Source organism: Amblyomma maculatum, chromosome 5, assembly GCF_055883805.1.
Source record: "Amblyomma maculatum isolate TAMU_Amacu chromosome 5, ASM5588380v1, whole genome shotgun sequence".
Taxonomy (NCBI): Eukaryota; Metazoa; Arthropoda; class Arachnida; order Ixodida; family Ixodidae; genus Amblyomma; species Amblyomma maculatum.
This window is the reverse complement of record NC_139348.1, coordinates 8,622,804-8,640,000: the sequence shown is the minus strand read 5'-3', so window position 1 is coordinate 8,640,000 and position 17,197 is coordinate 8,622,804.

Below are 17,197 nucleotides of genomic sequence, written 5' to 3'. Positions count from 1 at the left end.
ATTCTTTGTTTGTTATTGATCGATGTCGCTAGTCGCACCTTTATCAGTTTCGTTGTAGCATAAGATGACCCGAGATCTGTCTCGAAGATTCCGGCCACTGGTGTGTCCTTCTAAAATGTTCCAGCTTGCGCTGGTAGCTGTTTACGACGTTATCTAGATTGTTCTGAGCAGCCGTTAAATTGAGCGTTGAGGCGGGTGACGGGCATTCTTTGTTCGACGATCGACGTGCACGCTTGTTGCTGTCGCCGCCGCAGAGTTGATTAGTTCTTTTGCGGAAGCAAGTCAGCCAAATAAAGATTTTCTTCAGTGCGATCATCGACTGTTCATTTGTGTCATCCACCTTGTCACAACAACGTGACATCTGGTGGAGGTGCTGCCTTTGATTCTTCAAGCGTAGACCTCAGCCTTGTTCCTGTTACCCCGGAGGAAAAGTCAAAAGGCCACCGAACCAGTCGCCGACTCCAAGGCCTACAGCCCGAACAAGGTCTGCTGCCTGACCCCGTTCGACTTCGGAAGTCATCGACGCTGACAATGGCCGAGCCTACAGCACCGATTGTTTTCGTTCAACCGCGTGAGCCCCCCTGCTTTCATGAACGACCGGACGAAGATGCAGAAGACTGGATGTACCTTTTCGACCGTGTGGCAGAATTCAACGGCTGGAACGAAGCCGCGAAACTCGGGCAAGTCTATTTTGTTTCTTCAAGGACATGCCCGAGTTTGGTTCGAAAATCATGAGGCAGCTATGAAGGATTGCGAGATTTTCAAGGAAGCCTTTTTGAATGCCTTTTCATGCGTCGTCCGAAAGGAAAACGCCCAGGCCCTCCTTCAGTCAAGACTTGAACTTCCTAACGAGCCAGTCCTGGCGTACGTTGAGGAGATGAAGCGCCTTTTTCGCGGCGCCGACCCTAACATGACCGAAGGTGAGAGAGTCAAAAATTTAATGCGAGGCGTTAAAGAATCGCTTTTTGCAAGTCCGCAAAATCCGCCAAAAACCGTAGCGGAATTTGAAACGGAAGCGTCTGCCATCGAGAAGACGTTGTAAACCCGGATGCGCCACTACAAGCGACCACTTCTGCCGGACTACTCAAGCCACTATCCCAGCGCATCTCTAAGCGGAGAGAACCTTCGGGACCTCATCCGGGAGATCGTGCAAGAGGAGCTCCGCCGATTGATGCCTTCATCGCAACAACCCCAGGTGGCGACGCTCGCGGACGTCGTCCGTGAAGAATTCCAGCAGGCGCTGGGCGTACCTCAAGCGACGGCTGCGACTGTTCCAGCACAAGAGGCAACAGCGATGAACTACGCTGCTGCATTACGTCGCCCTGCGCCCCGACGTGATGACTTTCCGAGCCCTCGCAGCTACCGTCCTGTTCCTGAAAACCGCCCCTTGGCCCCGGCCCGCCAAGCCTACAAACGACCCCCAAGCCCCAGGAAGAGCGACGCCTGGAGTACAGCAAACAACCGACCGCTCTGCTTCCATTGTGGTGAGGCAGGACACATTCTCCGTCACTGCCCGTACAGGCTGATCGACCTCCGTGGATTCGCTGCCGACGCCCCACGACCCCGTCCTGGCGAGCGACCACAGGAAATCAACGACTACCTGCGCAGCGGAGAGCACTTGTCGCCAAGGCGTCTGTCACGCTCCCCATCGCCGTACAATGCCCGTACAATCTGCCCGTCTTTGCCGACGTACTGTTTGCCGCAAGATAGTGGGATGGAGTAGATAACACCCTCTATACGAGAAAAGTGCACTATAAAACATGAGAATCAATTTGTTGGATGCAAAGATGGTGTTATCTACTCCATCCCACTATCTTGCGGCAAACAGTACGTCAGCCAGACGGGCAGATGCCTTAACGAGCCCCTAAGAGAACACAATAATAATGTTTTCAACTCCGTTAAACGGCATCTCGGCATCCGTTGCAGAGATTGTAAAAGTAACGACTGCCAGCCTCATTTCCAAAAAACAGTGTTAAATAGGCATCGGGACAAGATAACCCGTGAAATTATTGAAGCCGCACAAATCGCGTGGTCAAATGAAGCCTGTGTCAACAGCCCGTCCTCGGCGTTGTCAGCAAAGGAACTTAGATATCTGGCTACAGGGAAGTGACGTGGTGGCATCACACGTGTTCTCAAGTGTATAATCAAATGTGTATCGCTTCTGTGTTTTCTTTTGTTGTTTGGAGCCTGATATATATATTACCACGTTCCGAGCAATAAACATCAGTTACAAGTCAGCGCCTGTCCGTGTTGTCTTCCTTCCGTCCTTGTCCAAGTCGCGCTGTTCTTCAGAAAATGGCATACCAACTCGCCCAAGCATCAGTTCTAACAATTAATTAGTAGGCTCATAACATCCGGAGGTTGGTTATTTCGATTTAAAAGTGTGTTTACCCATCTCCACTTCTCTTTACGATTATGGGAGAGGTGTATATTAAACAAAAATATTTTAATAAGCGGTACGAGATGATCTCATTTCATAGTTTAAGCGGTTCCGCAGGGATTTATAACTGGCTAAGACTTCGGGAGCTTTACTTTTTATGAAAGTTGCAAACAACTTATGTTATTTTTCTTACCAATCGTACTAGTCAAGGAGTCATTAATGGTTTTCGAGCATTTTTTTAGGGAATTATTTTAACAAAAGGAAAACAATCATTATAGATTAGGAGAAAGAGCTGAAGGAATTGCTCATATGCATCATCGGGTGCTGTCTTCTGGAAAACAGGATTCCAATTCAAAAGTGAAATTCGGCTGCTGAATTCATAGAGGTGGCTTTGAGAAAGGAGCTGCAGACAGACACTCAGAGCATGCTTAGGTATGGGTTCTTTAGGAAGGGGAATGAAAATAGGAAGGTGGTCACTTACGTCGGTTGCAGTGCGACTGGCAAGAAATGCGTTTTTATGATTGATAATGAGAAGATCTAACGGAGAAGTTGAATGGGAAGTGACATGTCTAGGCCCATGAATAACAGAATAGAGTGAACCTCGATCGGGTGGCTGTAATGGCGTCGTAGTAGGCGCAGGGCGTCGCAACAAATCTGCCTTTGTTGGACGATACTACTCCGTGGGAAAAGGTGGCGGATCAGCAGACCGTACCGAAGGACTTAATGCTTGAAGCTCTTTTTGGACAATGCTATAGCTATAAGCCGACCATCGGCTGGGGCCCACCGAAAAGCGCCTGGAGCTCTTCGTGTAAAACTGAGCAGATGATGTCGCGTAGATTCTGGGTGGCCCCGAAGGCCAAAGGCGGCTCCGAAGCGGCCTGTCATAGGTGGTAGAGCATCCCCTCCATTAGACAGCTTCTGCAAGAAACCCTGCAACTGTGCACGGTGGATTACGCACGAGACCTTCGAGGAGCTGTTCTTCAACGCCGCGCATGATGTGGCGCACCTTTTTGTCTTCGGGCATGGCAGGGTCAGATCGTCGAAAGAGCCGGGTCATGTCCCCCAAGTACGCGGTTACAGTCTCGTTCGGCATCTGCATGCGAGACTTTAAAGCCCTTTCTGCGCGTTCTCGCCGATCCGCGCTGGTAAAGGTCTTAAAGATGCGTCGGCAGAACTCGCGCCATGATGGTAGGGCGTCTTCTCGGTTCTCCTACCAACTATGAGCGCCATCTTCCAGGCTGAAAAAGACGCTTCTAAGCTTGGCGGCATTGTCCCACTGATTAGGTGAGGCGTTCAAACTGGACGAGCCAGTATTCAACGTCTTCGGTCTGACTGCCGTGGAAGGGCTGAGGCAGTCGTGGGTTCTGCCTAACCTGGATCTTGCATAGCAGGTCGAGGGGTGGCTGCGGTCCCGTGCTCAGGGAGCAGGCCTTGATTCCTCTGGCAAGCACGGTGTACAGGGGTATCGACTAGCCCAGGAGTTGAGACCTGGGCGTGCGGACTTGTGCGTTTCATATACTGGGATCGAGATCCGGCCCCTCCACCAAAATATGTCACGAACAACAGGGCTAGACGTGACTAAACGGCAGGGCGAAGCTGTACCAGAAGCCATAGTAGTTCCGCACACAGCGCGCGAGCCGACTTCAGCGTTCTTTTCTTCGTGGTGCCACCTAAGAACCTTATATATATATATATATATATATATATATATATATATATATATATATATATATATATATATATATATATATATATATATATATATATATATATATTGTCACGTAGTGGTGACGAGGTCGACGACATAAATTATGGGTCGATGACCGCACTAAAGAAACTCTTTATTTGGGCTGACTTGCGCCCGCAAAAGAACTAAGCAACTCGGCGGCGGCGAACGAAGAATGCCCGTCACACCCGTCAACGGTCGATTTAAAGGCTGCACCGAACAATCTAGATAACGTCGCAAACAGCTACCAACACGGGCTGGAACATTGTGGAAAGACACCCGAGTGGCCGGAACCTTCGAGACAGATCTCGGTTCATCTTGCGCTACAACGAAACTGATAAAGGTGTGACTCGCGACATCGAGCGTTAATAAACAGATTACGGAACTGATACGCGGTCCAGAATCCGAGTGATAAGCCTGTATGCCGGCGGCTGTTAAAAAACAACAAATACAGTTTTGAAGGTTTCGCGGCATTACTCCCCCCTTAAAAAACATCGCCTCGATGTTCCAAAACAAAGCAACTTAAACATAAACACTGCGAAGTTTAAACACCACAGATTCTTTAACGCGCGTAATATGGCTTCAGTCGTACAACATGTACAATTTCTGGGCGGGCACATCGCCGTTGTGATGCTGACGTTCCGTCGGGAATGACTTCATAGTCCAGTGGTCCGACGCGGCGAATGATTTTGTACGGCCCAAAGTATCGACGCAACAACTTTTCACTTAATCCGCGACGCCGAATTGGTGTCCAAACCCACACTTGGTCTCATGGATTGTACTCTGCGTGGCATCGACGTAAGTTGTATCGTCGGCTGTCGGTGCGCTGTTGGTCTTCAATACGGAGCCGTGCGAGTCGTCGGGCTTCCTCTGCACGCTGCAGGTAGGCGGCGACGTCGAGGTTGACCTCGTTGGTTACGTGCGGTAATATTGCGTCGAGCGTCGTCGTGGGCTCCCTACCGTACACAAGCTTGAACGGGGTCGCTCTGGTCGTCTCCTGGACTGCCGTGTTATACGCGAAGATCACGTACGGCAAGATGGCGTCCCAGGTCTTGTGTTCAGCGTCGACGTACATGGCGATCATGTCCGCGATCGTTTTATTCAGGCGCTCCGTAAGGCCACTGGTCTGGGGATGGTACGCAGTTGTTCGTCGATGGCTTGTGTGACTGTATTCTAGGATGACTTGCGTCAACTCTGCCGTAAGCACCGTTCCCCTGTCCGTGATGAACACTTCTGGGGCGCCATGTCGCAAGAGAATTTGTTCGGCAAAACATTTGGTGACTTCTGCCGCGGTACCATTTGGTAGTGCTCTTGCTTCGGCGGAACGGGTAAGGTAGTCAGTGGCCACGATGATCCACTTGTTACCCATAGACGAAGATGGCAAGGGGCCAAGGAGATCCATCCCAATTTGTTGAAAGCGCAGGATTGGGGGCGGAATCGGGTTTAGCAGTCCTGCTGGTCTGATCGGCGACGTCTTGCGTCGTTGGCACTCACGACACGTCTTCGCATAGTGGGAAACATCGGCAGGCAGTCGCAGCCAGTAGTACTTCTCCTGGATTCGATACAACGTGCACGCAAATCCGAGGTGACCTGCTGTGGGCTCATCGCGCAACGCCTGCAGAATTTCCTGCCGGAGGGTTTTAGGCACTACGAGAAGCTGCGCGGTCTTGTTGGGTGCGAAGTTCTTCACGAGGAGGCCATTGCTTAACGCGAACGATGATAAATGTCGCTTGAACACACCAGGAGGGGAGGCGGTCTTTCCTTCCAAGTAATCGGCTAGCGCTTTCAGCTCAGGGTCTGCTCGCTGCTACAGTCAAGTCAAATTCTTGAAGTCGTAGGCTCCACCTGGCAAGGCGGCCGGAGGGATCTTTCAAATTAGCCAGCCAGCATAGCGCGTGATGGTCGCTTACCACCTTGAATGGTCGGCCGTTTAGGTATCGACGAAACTTAGAAGTAGCCCAGATGATCGCAAGGCACTCCTTCTCGGTCGTCGAGTAATTGACTTCGGCTTTTGTGAGGGACCTGCTAGTGTAGGCGATTACTTTCTCCTGTCCGGCACTCTTCTGGACGAGAACGGCTCCTAGGCCCACACTGCTCGCGTCGGTGTGAATTTCGGTCTCGGCGTTTTCATCAAAGTGGCCAAGTACAGGAGGGCATTGCAGGCGGCGCTTAAGTTCGTCGAAGGCTTCTCCTTGCGGCGCTTCCCATTCAAAAGGTACGTCAGCCTTTTTAAGCTGCGTCAACGGTTCGGCGATGCGCGAAAAGTTTCTGACAAATCGTCGATAATAAGCGCACAACCCAAGGAATCGGCGCACAGCTTTCTTGTCGGCAGGCGGTGGGAATTGTGATATTGCAGCTGTTTTCTCCGGGTCTGGGCGAACTCCATCCTTATTAACGATGTGACCTAGGAACCGCAGCTCTTCGCAGGCGAAGTGGCACTTCTCTGCTTTTAGCGTTAGTCCCGATGACTTGATGGCTTCCAGCACTGCCTTTACTCGTTTTAAGTAATAGAAGAGACATCTGGGCGAGTTGGTATGGTGATGAGATAGAAAAACAGCGCAACAGACGTGGACGGAGAGCGCCCGTCCACGTCTGTTGCGCTGTTTTTCTATCATGTCGTTTTAGGTGGTCATCAAAGTTTGACGAGAAGACAACAAAGTCGTCCAAATATACCAAACAAATTTGCCACTTCAAGCCTGCCAGGACTGTGTCCATTACTCGTTGAAACGTGGCTGGTGCGGAGCAGAGGCCAAATGGCATCACCTTGAACTCGCAAAGGCCGTCAGGTGTGATGAATGCGGTCTTCTCGCTATCTCTTTCGTCGACCTCAATTTGCCAATATCCGCTCTTCAGGTCCATCGATGAGAAGTACTTTGCGTTGCAGAGCCGGTCGAGAGTATCGTCGATGCGGGGAAGCATGTAGACATCCTTCTTCGTTATGCTATTCAAGCGGCGGTAATCAACGCAGAAGCGAAGTGTGCTGTCTTTCTTCTTCACCAAAACGACTGGTGCCGTCCAGGGGCTGTTCGATGGCTGGATTACATCACGCAGCATTTCCTCAACTTGATCGCGAATGGCCTGACGTTCTCGCGGCGATTCGCGATAAGTGCTTTGGCGCAGAGGTCGGGCGTGTTCGTCCGTTATTATGCGATGCTTCGCCAGTGGTGTTTGCCGTACCTTCGATGACGATGAGAAGCACTCACCGTAGCTTCGAAGCAGACTGAGAATCTGGTCTTTCCTGTTGTGGGTCAATGCCGGGTTGATGTAAAATCTGGGCTGACGGAATAGGTCCGGTGCGTCTTCCAGCGTTTGGTCGTGGAGGGCGAATACATCTTTGAGGTCCGCTAATTCGTTGAGAAAAGCGATCGTCGTGCCCTTGTTGAGATGCCGGTATTCTTCGGTGAAGTTTGTCGCCCAGCACCTCCACCAGATGTCACGTAGTGGTGACGAGGTCGACGACATAAATGAAGGGTCGATAATTGCACTAAAGAAACTCCTTATTTGGGCTAACTTGCGCCCGCAAAATAACTAAGCAACTAGGCGGCGGCGAACAAAGAATGCCCGTCACACTCGTCAACGCTGAATTTAAAGGCTGCACCGAACAATCTAGATAACGTCGCAAACAGCTACGAGCACGGGCTGGAACATTGTGGAAAGACACCCGAGTGGCCGGAACCTTCGAGACAAATCTCGGTGCATCTTGCGCTACAACGAAACTGATAAAGGTGTGACTCGCGACATCGAGCATTAACAAACAGATTACGGAACTGCTACGCGGTCCAGAATCATAGTGATAAGCCTGTATGCCGGCGGCTGTTAAAAAACAACAAATACAGTTTTGAAGGTTTCGCGGCAGTATATATATATATATATATATATATATATATATATATATATATATATATATATATAGGATGCGAGAACATTTAACGTACTTGGCCGCTTAAAAAATAATAGAGCGAAGGGTACGCTTCATTTAAAGAAACATTTTATTAGACTCGACGTTTCGATCGGAGACCGATCTTTCTCAAGAGTGAATCCTTGAGAAAGATCGGTCTCCGATCGAAACGTCGAGTCTAATAAAATGTTTCTTTAAATGAAGCGTACCCTTCACTCTATATATATATATATAGAGGAAAGAAGCCAACAGTCGGCGAGACCAAGGAAAGCGCTTTCCTTGGCCTCGCCAACTGTTGGCTTCTTTCCTTCATGTATCACAACGAGCACCCTCATTTCCCTTATATATGTGTGTGTGTGTGTGTGTGTGTGTGTGTGTGTGTGTGTGTGTGTGTGTGTGTGTGTGTGTGTGTGTGTGTGTGTGTGTGTGTGTGTGTGTGTGTGTGTGTGTGTGTGTGTGTGTGTGTGTGTGTGTGTGTGTGTGTGTGTGTGTGTGTGTGTGTGTGTGTGTGTGTGTGTGTGTGTGTGTGTGTGTGTGTGTGTGTGTGTGTGTGTGTGTGTGTGTGTGTGTGTGTGTGTGTGTGTGTGTGTGTGTGTGTGTGTGTGTGTGTGTGTGTGTGTGTGTGTGTGTGTGTGTGTGTGTGTGTGTGTGTGTGTGTGTGTGTGTGTGTGTGTGTGTGTGTGTGTGTGTGTCACACACGTCCCGCGGTCCTGTATTGAAGGAAGATGAGGTGTTGCAGGAAAAGCTGAACAGGAAGAGGAAGCTTGGTTGGTTCGCTTTGGATATATTCGTGCTGGGCGCCGCTGGCTTGCTGATTCGCTACGAGCAGGGCACCGCTACGAGCAGAAGGCGTGAATCGGCTAAGTATTGGGCGGTTAGTCCTCTTTTTCTGTTTTCCCCTGCGCATTTACGCTTTTCACTGTGTTGATAACGCTCGCAGAGAGATTGTAACTGTAAAGTGATGTCTACGCAGTCTCCCGGCCAGGGACGCTCCCCCTGGTCGGCTTTCTTCACTTCACTTCACTTCACTTTATTTCCTTAAAGGCCTCTCTTGGAGGCATTACATAAGGGGTGGGTTTACAAGCATGAGAAAATACAAGCACAGGTCATTGTGTTTGAAAATAAATTTTTAAGGCATCAATAAATGAAGATTGGCATGAGAGGGCGGCGACTTCGTGGGGAAGGGCATTCCAGTCCACAATTGCTCGTGGAAAAAAAGATCCTGAAAAAGTTTTGGTGCGAGCAACAGGCCGAGTTATCTGAAATGAATGCGAAGCGCGGTGAGGTATGTGGGTGCGATGCACAATGTAAGGTGCCTGATTTAGTGAACTGTTTAGAATTTTGTGCAGTAAACAAAGACTGGCAATGCGGCGACGGAGTAAAAGGTTATCAAGACTAGAATTTTCCTTTAGAGATGAAACGCTCATGGAATACGAGTACGCGTGATGCACGAAACGGATGGCGCGGTTTTGAACTGATTCGAGCGCATTTGTTAAGTATATCTGAGATGGGTTCCATATTGGACTGGCGTATTCAAGCTTTGATCTGATCAGTGTTTTATATGCCAAAAGTTTTACTTGTTGGGGCGCATGACGTAGGTGACGTTTTATGAAGCCTAAAGATCTGTTTGCAGATGATATGATGTTAGTTATGTGTGTACACCAAGAAAGGTCGCTGCAGAGTGTGATTCCAAGGTACTGATATGATTCCACGCGTTCTATGGCTTTCATTACACCTCACGATCTACCTCTGGAAGCGTTCCAACGATGTGGCGTTCCAAACATTTCTGTGGCGCTGGTGCCCAAGGATGGCGGATTTATTAAAATGAATAACCCTGGAACTGTTCGAGCTGCTCTCCGGGCAGCCTCTTTCCTGTATGACTCGATTACAGAAGTAAGGCAGTTTGGGCGTGGCGGGATACTGTGCCGATCTCCAGACCTCAATTGCGTTAAGGATCTGCTTAAATGCAATTCATTTCGATCGCTTCAGGTGAGCAGCTTTATCTCTACTCATCTTGCATGCACAAAAGGATTGGTCCGAGGAGTAGACTCTTCTTTAACTCCAGCTGAGACCCTCGACCTTCTTTCGACGGCTGGTGTGGTAGCGGTGTATCGTTGCAGCCGGGAGGTTGATAATACGCGGGTTCCAACAGAGTCGGTGATTGCCACATTTGCGGGAACTTCATGCCCGTCAGAAATAAAAGCATGGCCATTGATCTTCCATGTGGATCCTCTTGAACCTAAGCCACTGCAGTGCACTAATTGCTGTCGATATGGTCACAGTGCTCGTGGTTGTAAGTTCTCCGTGCGGTGTTCCAAATGTGGCGATAGTCATCATTCGTCATCATGTTAACAACAAAACGGCAAATGCTGCCTTTGCGGTGGAGCCCACGCTGCAAACTCCTTGGAGTGTCCATCTCAAAAACAGGAGCTGCAAATTCTAGAAGTGATAGATAGAAAACGCTGTTGTTGTTGTTGTTGTTGTTGAAAACTTTTATTGTCCAACAGAGAAGGACCACACCGCCTGGGCCGCTCTGTCTCACCCCCCTGTAAGGGGGAGGGGACTTAGCGGCCCAGCCGCACGGGATGGTCGCATTAGATGCTGGCCGGTTTGGTTTCGCCGGCGGCCTCTGCTGCCAGTTGGACGGCGGTGAGTTGGAGCTCAGGGTCCGAGCTTCGCAATAAGGTTTCCCAGGCTTCCCTACTGCTAATGTTTTGCGCTCTGCCTGGGGAGTAAGCGCACTCCCAAATTATATGGTCGAGGGTTCCTCTCGCCCCACACTTTTTACATTTATCGTCCTCGCAGTCCGATCGGATATGTTTATTTATTACTGGGTATGGGTATACTCCAGTCTGCAGTCGTCTCCACGCCATTGCCTGACCTCTATTTAACGCCGTGTTTGTTCTAGTCGTGACGCTGCAACAGAAGTTAAAGAGCGATTGCACGGTTATGCAAGTGTGTCAGCCCGATCAGGTGTGCCTCTGGATGCATCAATCTCAAAGGCGATAATGACTGCAGTGATACCATCAGTGACTAAAATGGTCGACCGAATAGTTGCTACTGTCACAGAGTGTTTTTCTAACGTTCTGGCAGTTGAGCTAACGCAAGCCCTGCAATCAGGAACAGCCCCTTTTATAGCAAACATGCCCTCTGAAAGCTCTCAACTGCTTGAAAGCACTACTGTTGCTTCGCCTCACAGGGCTACTCCTCCACATGATGATGGAAACATTAGTGACGCAGAGATGGTGGAATCAGATGTAAGAATTCTAAAACGGTGTGGGTCTCCCATGTCCAATCATTCTTCTCCGCAGTCCCAACCAAAATCAAAGAAACATCAGCATACATCAAAGCCAAATGATAACATTTTGGGGCAGGCAGTCGCGGCTGCCCAGATTTCGCAATCATAGGGACACTAAAAGTTATCCAGTGGAACTGTCGTTCAATTCTAACAGCTTCAATAGATTTAGTTTCCATTTCTTGTCAATATAATCCACATATAATTATTTTGCAAGAAACTTGGCTAACAGCCGAAAAGCATTTCTATTTACAAAATTATCATTCATTCCGACAAAATCGCCAATCAAAAGGAGGAGGTGTAATTATATTTGTCTGTACAAAATCCTGTCGCAGGGCTAAGATTTCTTTCCAGCTATCTTCTATAGATTGTGAGTTATTGGCCCTAGACTTTGAAATTCCAGGGTACTGTCCGTTTTCCTTAGTAAATGCTTATTTCCCTAGCGGTGTACAAGATACAAAACCTCTATATCTGCTATTAGTTAGTTGTCGAAACTTAGTTTTTCTGGCTGGTGATTTTAATTCGCATCATATGTCATGGGGCTACAAGACAGATAGTTGTGGCAAGCGTCTTTGGGATTGGGCAACACATAATACCTTTTCCTGTAGAAATTCGGGTTCGGCCACTTTCATAAGAAAACACACTCAATCTGTGTTAGATTAAACTTTTACCTCTCCCAGTCTTTTCGTTAATAATTTTTCGGCACTTGATTGTTGCACCTTTAGTGACCACATACCGATTGCGTTTGATATTAATCGCCCTGTAACTCCAGCGACTCCTTAGTTGAAGTCATTTATCAACTATAATAACTTTCAGTTAATGTTACGTTCTAATCTTGAGTCAGTTACTAACACGGATGAACAAAAATCAAAACGATTATGCTCGGTGATTGGGGATGGCCGTAAGAAGTCTGAGATTTTGGTACGGAGGTCAACAGGGAATACTTCAGATGTTTGGTGGAATGCTGATTGTTCCCGAGATTACAGACGCAGAAAGGCGGCATGGAAAAAGCTTCTCCACAACCAGTGCCCGAAAAACTGGCAGATTACAAGTTCATTGCAGCTACTTTTAAACGTACAGTTTCAAAAGCGAAGGACGAGTATGATGCTAAGCATTTTGATTTCCTGTCCAAATCTGGCAACCGAACTGCTCTTTTTGGTTTTTACGCTCGCGGTAAAAGATTCCACAATCACTAAATCTACATTCCTTTGACTCCCCATGAAGCAATAGACACAATTGAAACAATTGACAAAGGACTGGAGGAGCGTTTCTCGTATGCACTTCCTTTAATTTAATTTTTATGTCGATGATATTGTAAACATTAGTGCAAGGCCAGAGTATATAATATATGCGGATGACACAACACTCTTATTTCGAAGCAATGACTACAACGAGCTTGTAAACGACATATATGAATCGTTGAATCATTTGAGCACCTGGAGCAAACTTAATTCATTAGAAATAAATGTAACCAAAACAAAAGCAATGTTATTTTCCGTAAGACAGTCATCGTTGCCAATAATGTCTCTAAATAATAGTATAATTTTTCGCCATGCTCCTATTGAAATCGTTGATGAAGTAAAAACACTCGGTGTTTATTTTCACAAAAATATGTCCTGGGATAGGCACGTAAATGAAACAATTTCACGCCTGTCAAAAGTAGTGGGTATATTAGCAAAATTCCATTTCTTTCTACCGGCCAAAATTAAGCTTCATATATACAATTCATTGTTCTTGTCTCAACTAAACTACTGTTTCCTTGTATGGGGTAAAACTACGCAAACAAATTTAAATCGATTATATGTACTTCAGAAAAAGGCGGTCCGCCATATAGCTGGAGCAGACTACTACACTCATACCATGCCGCTTTTCAAGAACTTTAGAATAATGCCAGTGGCCCATCTCTATTCATACAACTTAGCCGTTCGCTACAAACAGCACATAACTACCTCTGAATCTGCAGTACTTTCCATCGCCAATTTAAGAGCACTTACACGAACATACCCTTCACGTTCTACAGATACTTAGATTGTGCCTTTTGCGAGAACAACGTTTGGCCAGCAAATGCTCGCATATCTTCTGCCCTCTCTCTTAAATTATCTTCTCCAAAATAGAGTTGATATTGGAAAAGTTAATAAGAGAACAATACATGCAAATAATGATTGATGACCTAGACAGAAAAAGTAGAAAGGTAGGCTTGAAAATCAATATGCAGAAGACTAAGGTAATGTTCAACAGCCTTGGGAAGGAACAGCAGTTTACATTAGGTAGCGAAATACTGGAAATAGTAGGCGAATATGTCTACTTAGGACAGATAGTAACCGCAGATCCGGACCATGAAAAGGAAATATCAAGAAGAATAAGATTGGGATGGAGCGCATTTGGCAAGCACTCGCAGATTATGACTAGCAGCTTACCGGTATCGCTCAAGAGGAAAGTATACAACAGTTGCATCTTGCCTGTACTCACCTATGGGGCTGAAACGTGGAGGCTAACCAAGAGAGTTCTACTTAAGTTGAGGACAACCCAGAGGGCTATGGAACGAAAAATGGTAGGGGTAACATTAAGAGATAGAAAGCGTGCAGAGTGGGTCAGAGAAATAACTCAAGTTACCGACATTCTAGTGGAAATTAAGAAGAAGAAATGGACATGGGCAGGACATGTAGTGCGAAGAGAGGATAACCGATGGTCGCTGAGGGTAACAAACTGGATTCCAAGGGAAGAAAAGCGTAGCAGAGGGCGGCAGAAAGTTAGGTGGGCGGATGAGATTAAGAAGTTCGCAGGGGTCAAGTGGATGCAGCTAGCACAGAACCGGGTTAAGTGGAGAAATATGGGAGAGGCCTTCGCCCTGCAGTGGGTATAATCAGGCTGATGATGATGATGATGATGATGACATTCATTTTTTATGTCACAGATGTAAATATGTTTTGCTGTTTTCTTTCATTCTTTTGCATATTCTGGATTTCATGCTGCATTCATTTTGATGGTATTCACTGGCCCTGTTCATATTTAATGTTGTGCAGTTATATTAAGCTTTTCCGCAGACTGAATTATGTGGAAAAGAAATATGTTTGTAACTCTTGTTTGAAACCACAATCTGAATTTTGGATGCACCGATATTGTAATTACTAACCCCTCGCTGTTGCCATGTATTGGGGCCCGAGCGCCGTCAAGTGAATTAACGTTCACTTTTTGTCTCGGGTCCCTCATTTCTTTTTGAAATGAAAATAAACTTCCAAATCCAAATCCAAATCCACTTTATTTCCAACCTACAAGTTGGGGGCCCCCAGGAAAAAAGCTGTCACAGACAGCTTGACTGGGCCCTGGGGGCCTACAGGCAGCATCTCGCAGAGGATTTCACAACACAGTCAAAAAATGGATATGTACATGAGGTCAAAATCAAAAGAATTATACACACATCAGATATCAGAAATGAATATGAACATCGGAGTATTTATTCATTGCCTCATCATAAAATTTGTTAATTCGTGTCTAAATGTGTTAAGCGGGGCAGTAAAGTCAATGTGGGCTTTAAGTTCATTATAAAGTGATGGTATGCGGTAGTCAAGAGTGGCCCGACCATAATTTGTTCGTGTATGTGGCACTGGCGTTAGTTCCCTGCGTAAGCTGTAAGCATGCAGGGGACGGTGCGTATTATTGGGAAGGTTACGTTTATGCATATAGAGAGACAGTTTGTAATCATATAATTTAGTTGCTTTAAGCATACTATGTTTAGTAAACAAGGGATCCGTAGATAGCTGGCTAGGGTTTCCATAAAAGTTTTCAAGAATTCGTAGCACCTTTTTTTGTAGCCGCTCGAGTTTACTATAATTATGGATGGTTGTAACTCCCCAAACTAAAATGCAATATGAAAGACGAGAGTAGAAATTAGCAAAATATATTGCTTTTTTGAGCCTCACTGGAAGTAATTCTCTCAGCTTATAGAGACAGCCAACTGTTTTGCTTAATTCTATCGCCAGCTTGCTAACATGTGTGTTCCATGACATGGTTTCTTCAAACCAGACGCCTAAAAATTTTTCTGAAGTTGCACGCTGCAACGCTGTACCTTGAAAGTTTAGGACTAGCTCAGTGTCGCAGGCTTTGTTATAAGGCTTGAAAATAATATATTTAGTCTTTTTAACATTCAAGGTTAATCTGTTTTTATGCAACCACTCTTCAAGTTTGATCAAATAACTATTTATGACAGTGTTCAATTGGGTTACGGTTTGTGCGGAGAAAAAAATATTTGTGTCATCAGCGTACATGACCAGTTTCGGTGAAAGAGGCAAATTGCACATATCATTAATATACAAAATGAACAACAAAGGTCCCAGGATCGATCCCTGAGGTACACCATGTCTTACTGTTGTAATCGAAGAAGTCAGGTCATTAACTTTTACACACTGTTTTCTGTCTGAGAGGTAACTTGCGATAAGATCAAGAGCAACACCACGTATGCCATAATCTTGCAACTTTGGCAGTAATATATTATGGTTTACACAGTCAAATGCTTTTCTGAGGTCAATGAATAAACCCACAGTGAATTTTTTGCTATCCATATTTTTAAGTATTTCATCTTTGATTTGTAATAAGGCCATTTCAACTGATTTTCCTTTCTGGAAGCCGTACTGCGATTCACTGATAGCATGGTATTTAGTAAGAAAATTTGTAAGTTGAGCATTAATAACATTCTCAAAAACCTTAGAAAATATGGGCAAAACGGATATTGGGCGATAGTTTGATATATCACTAACACTTCCACCTTTGTGGACCGGGGTTATGCGCGCTTGTTTAAGGTCAGAAGGAAATATACCAGTTTCAATCATTTGATTGATTATAAATGCGAGTGGTTTGGCTATAATAGGTGTTGCATGTTTAATAGGGACACTGCTCAGGCCATCTAGTCCAGCCGCGACATTCTTTCGAATTCTGGCCATGAAGTTGATGACTTCTTGGGAAGTAACTGGGGAGAGCATAACTGAATTCTCAAGCCTTGGGCGAAGTCTCGAAAACGAATTAGTACAGTCTCTGTTTGGGGAAACGTATTCGCCAACATTAGCAAAAAACTCATTCATTGTGTCCAACGCCTCTATATCAGTCTTCCCGTCAGCAAAAGCTGCAATATTAAGAGGACACTTAGCTTTAAGGTTATTGGTCAAATTACTGACTTCCTGCCATAGCTTTCTTGGGTTGTTGTATATCTCAGCAAACAGACACTGATAGTAGTACGTTTTTGCAGTCCTTAAATCAGCATTTAATTTATTACGGAATGTTTTGTATTGTTTTAGTAGGATAGTGTCACGTGATCGGATGAAGGAATGGTACATTTTGTTTTTTACTTTTATTCTCTTATGTAGGGTGGTCGTAATCCAAGGCTTGCGTATTTTTTTCCTTCGGTTAGACTTGTGCACCAAGGGAAAATGTTTCTCATAGCAGGCCTTGAATATACCCAGGAAAAGACTGTATGCTTGACTAGGATCGCGTTTGGCGTAGACACCCTCCCACTGAATATTTTCTATTTCAGTGTAAAATTTCTCGAGCGAAGCAGAGTTAATGTCCCGATAAGTAGAGCTAAAAGTGACTTTCTGCTTGACGATCACTGTCGGCAAACATGTAAAAATCGGGAGGTGGTCACTGATATCAAGGGAAAGCACACCTGATAAGCACTGGTCACAAGGTACATTAGTGATGCAGATGTCTAGAAGTGTGGCACTGGTATCGGTAACACGGGTAGGCAAAGAAATTATATTTGAACAAGCGAAAGTGCGAAGTATCGTTTCTAGGCGTTCAGAAGATGAATCTTCGCCAAGCATATTGATATTCACATCGCCCATAACTAAGAAGGCTCCTTGCATTGAATGGAGGCTTGACAGCAAAGTTTCCATGAATTCAAAAAAT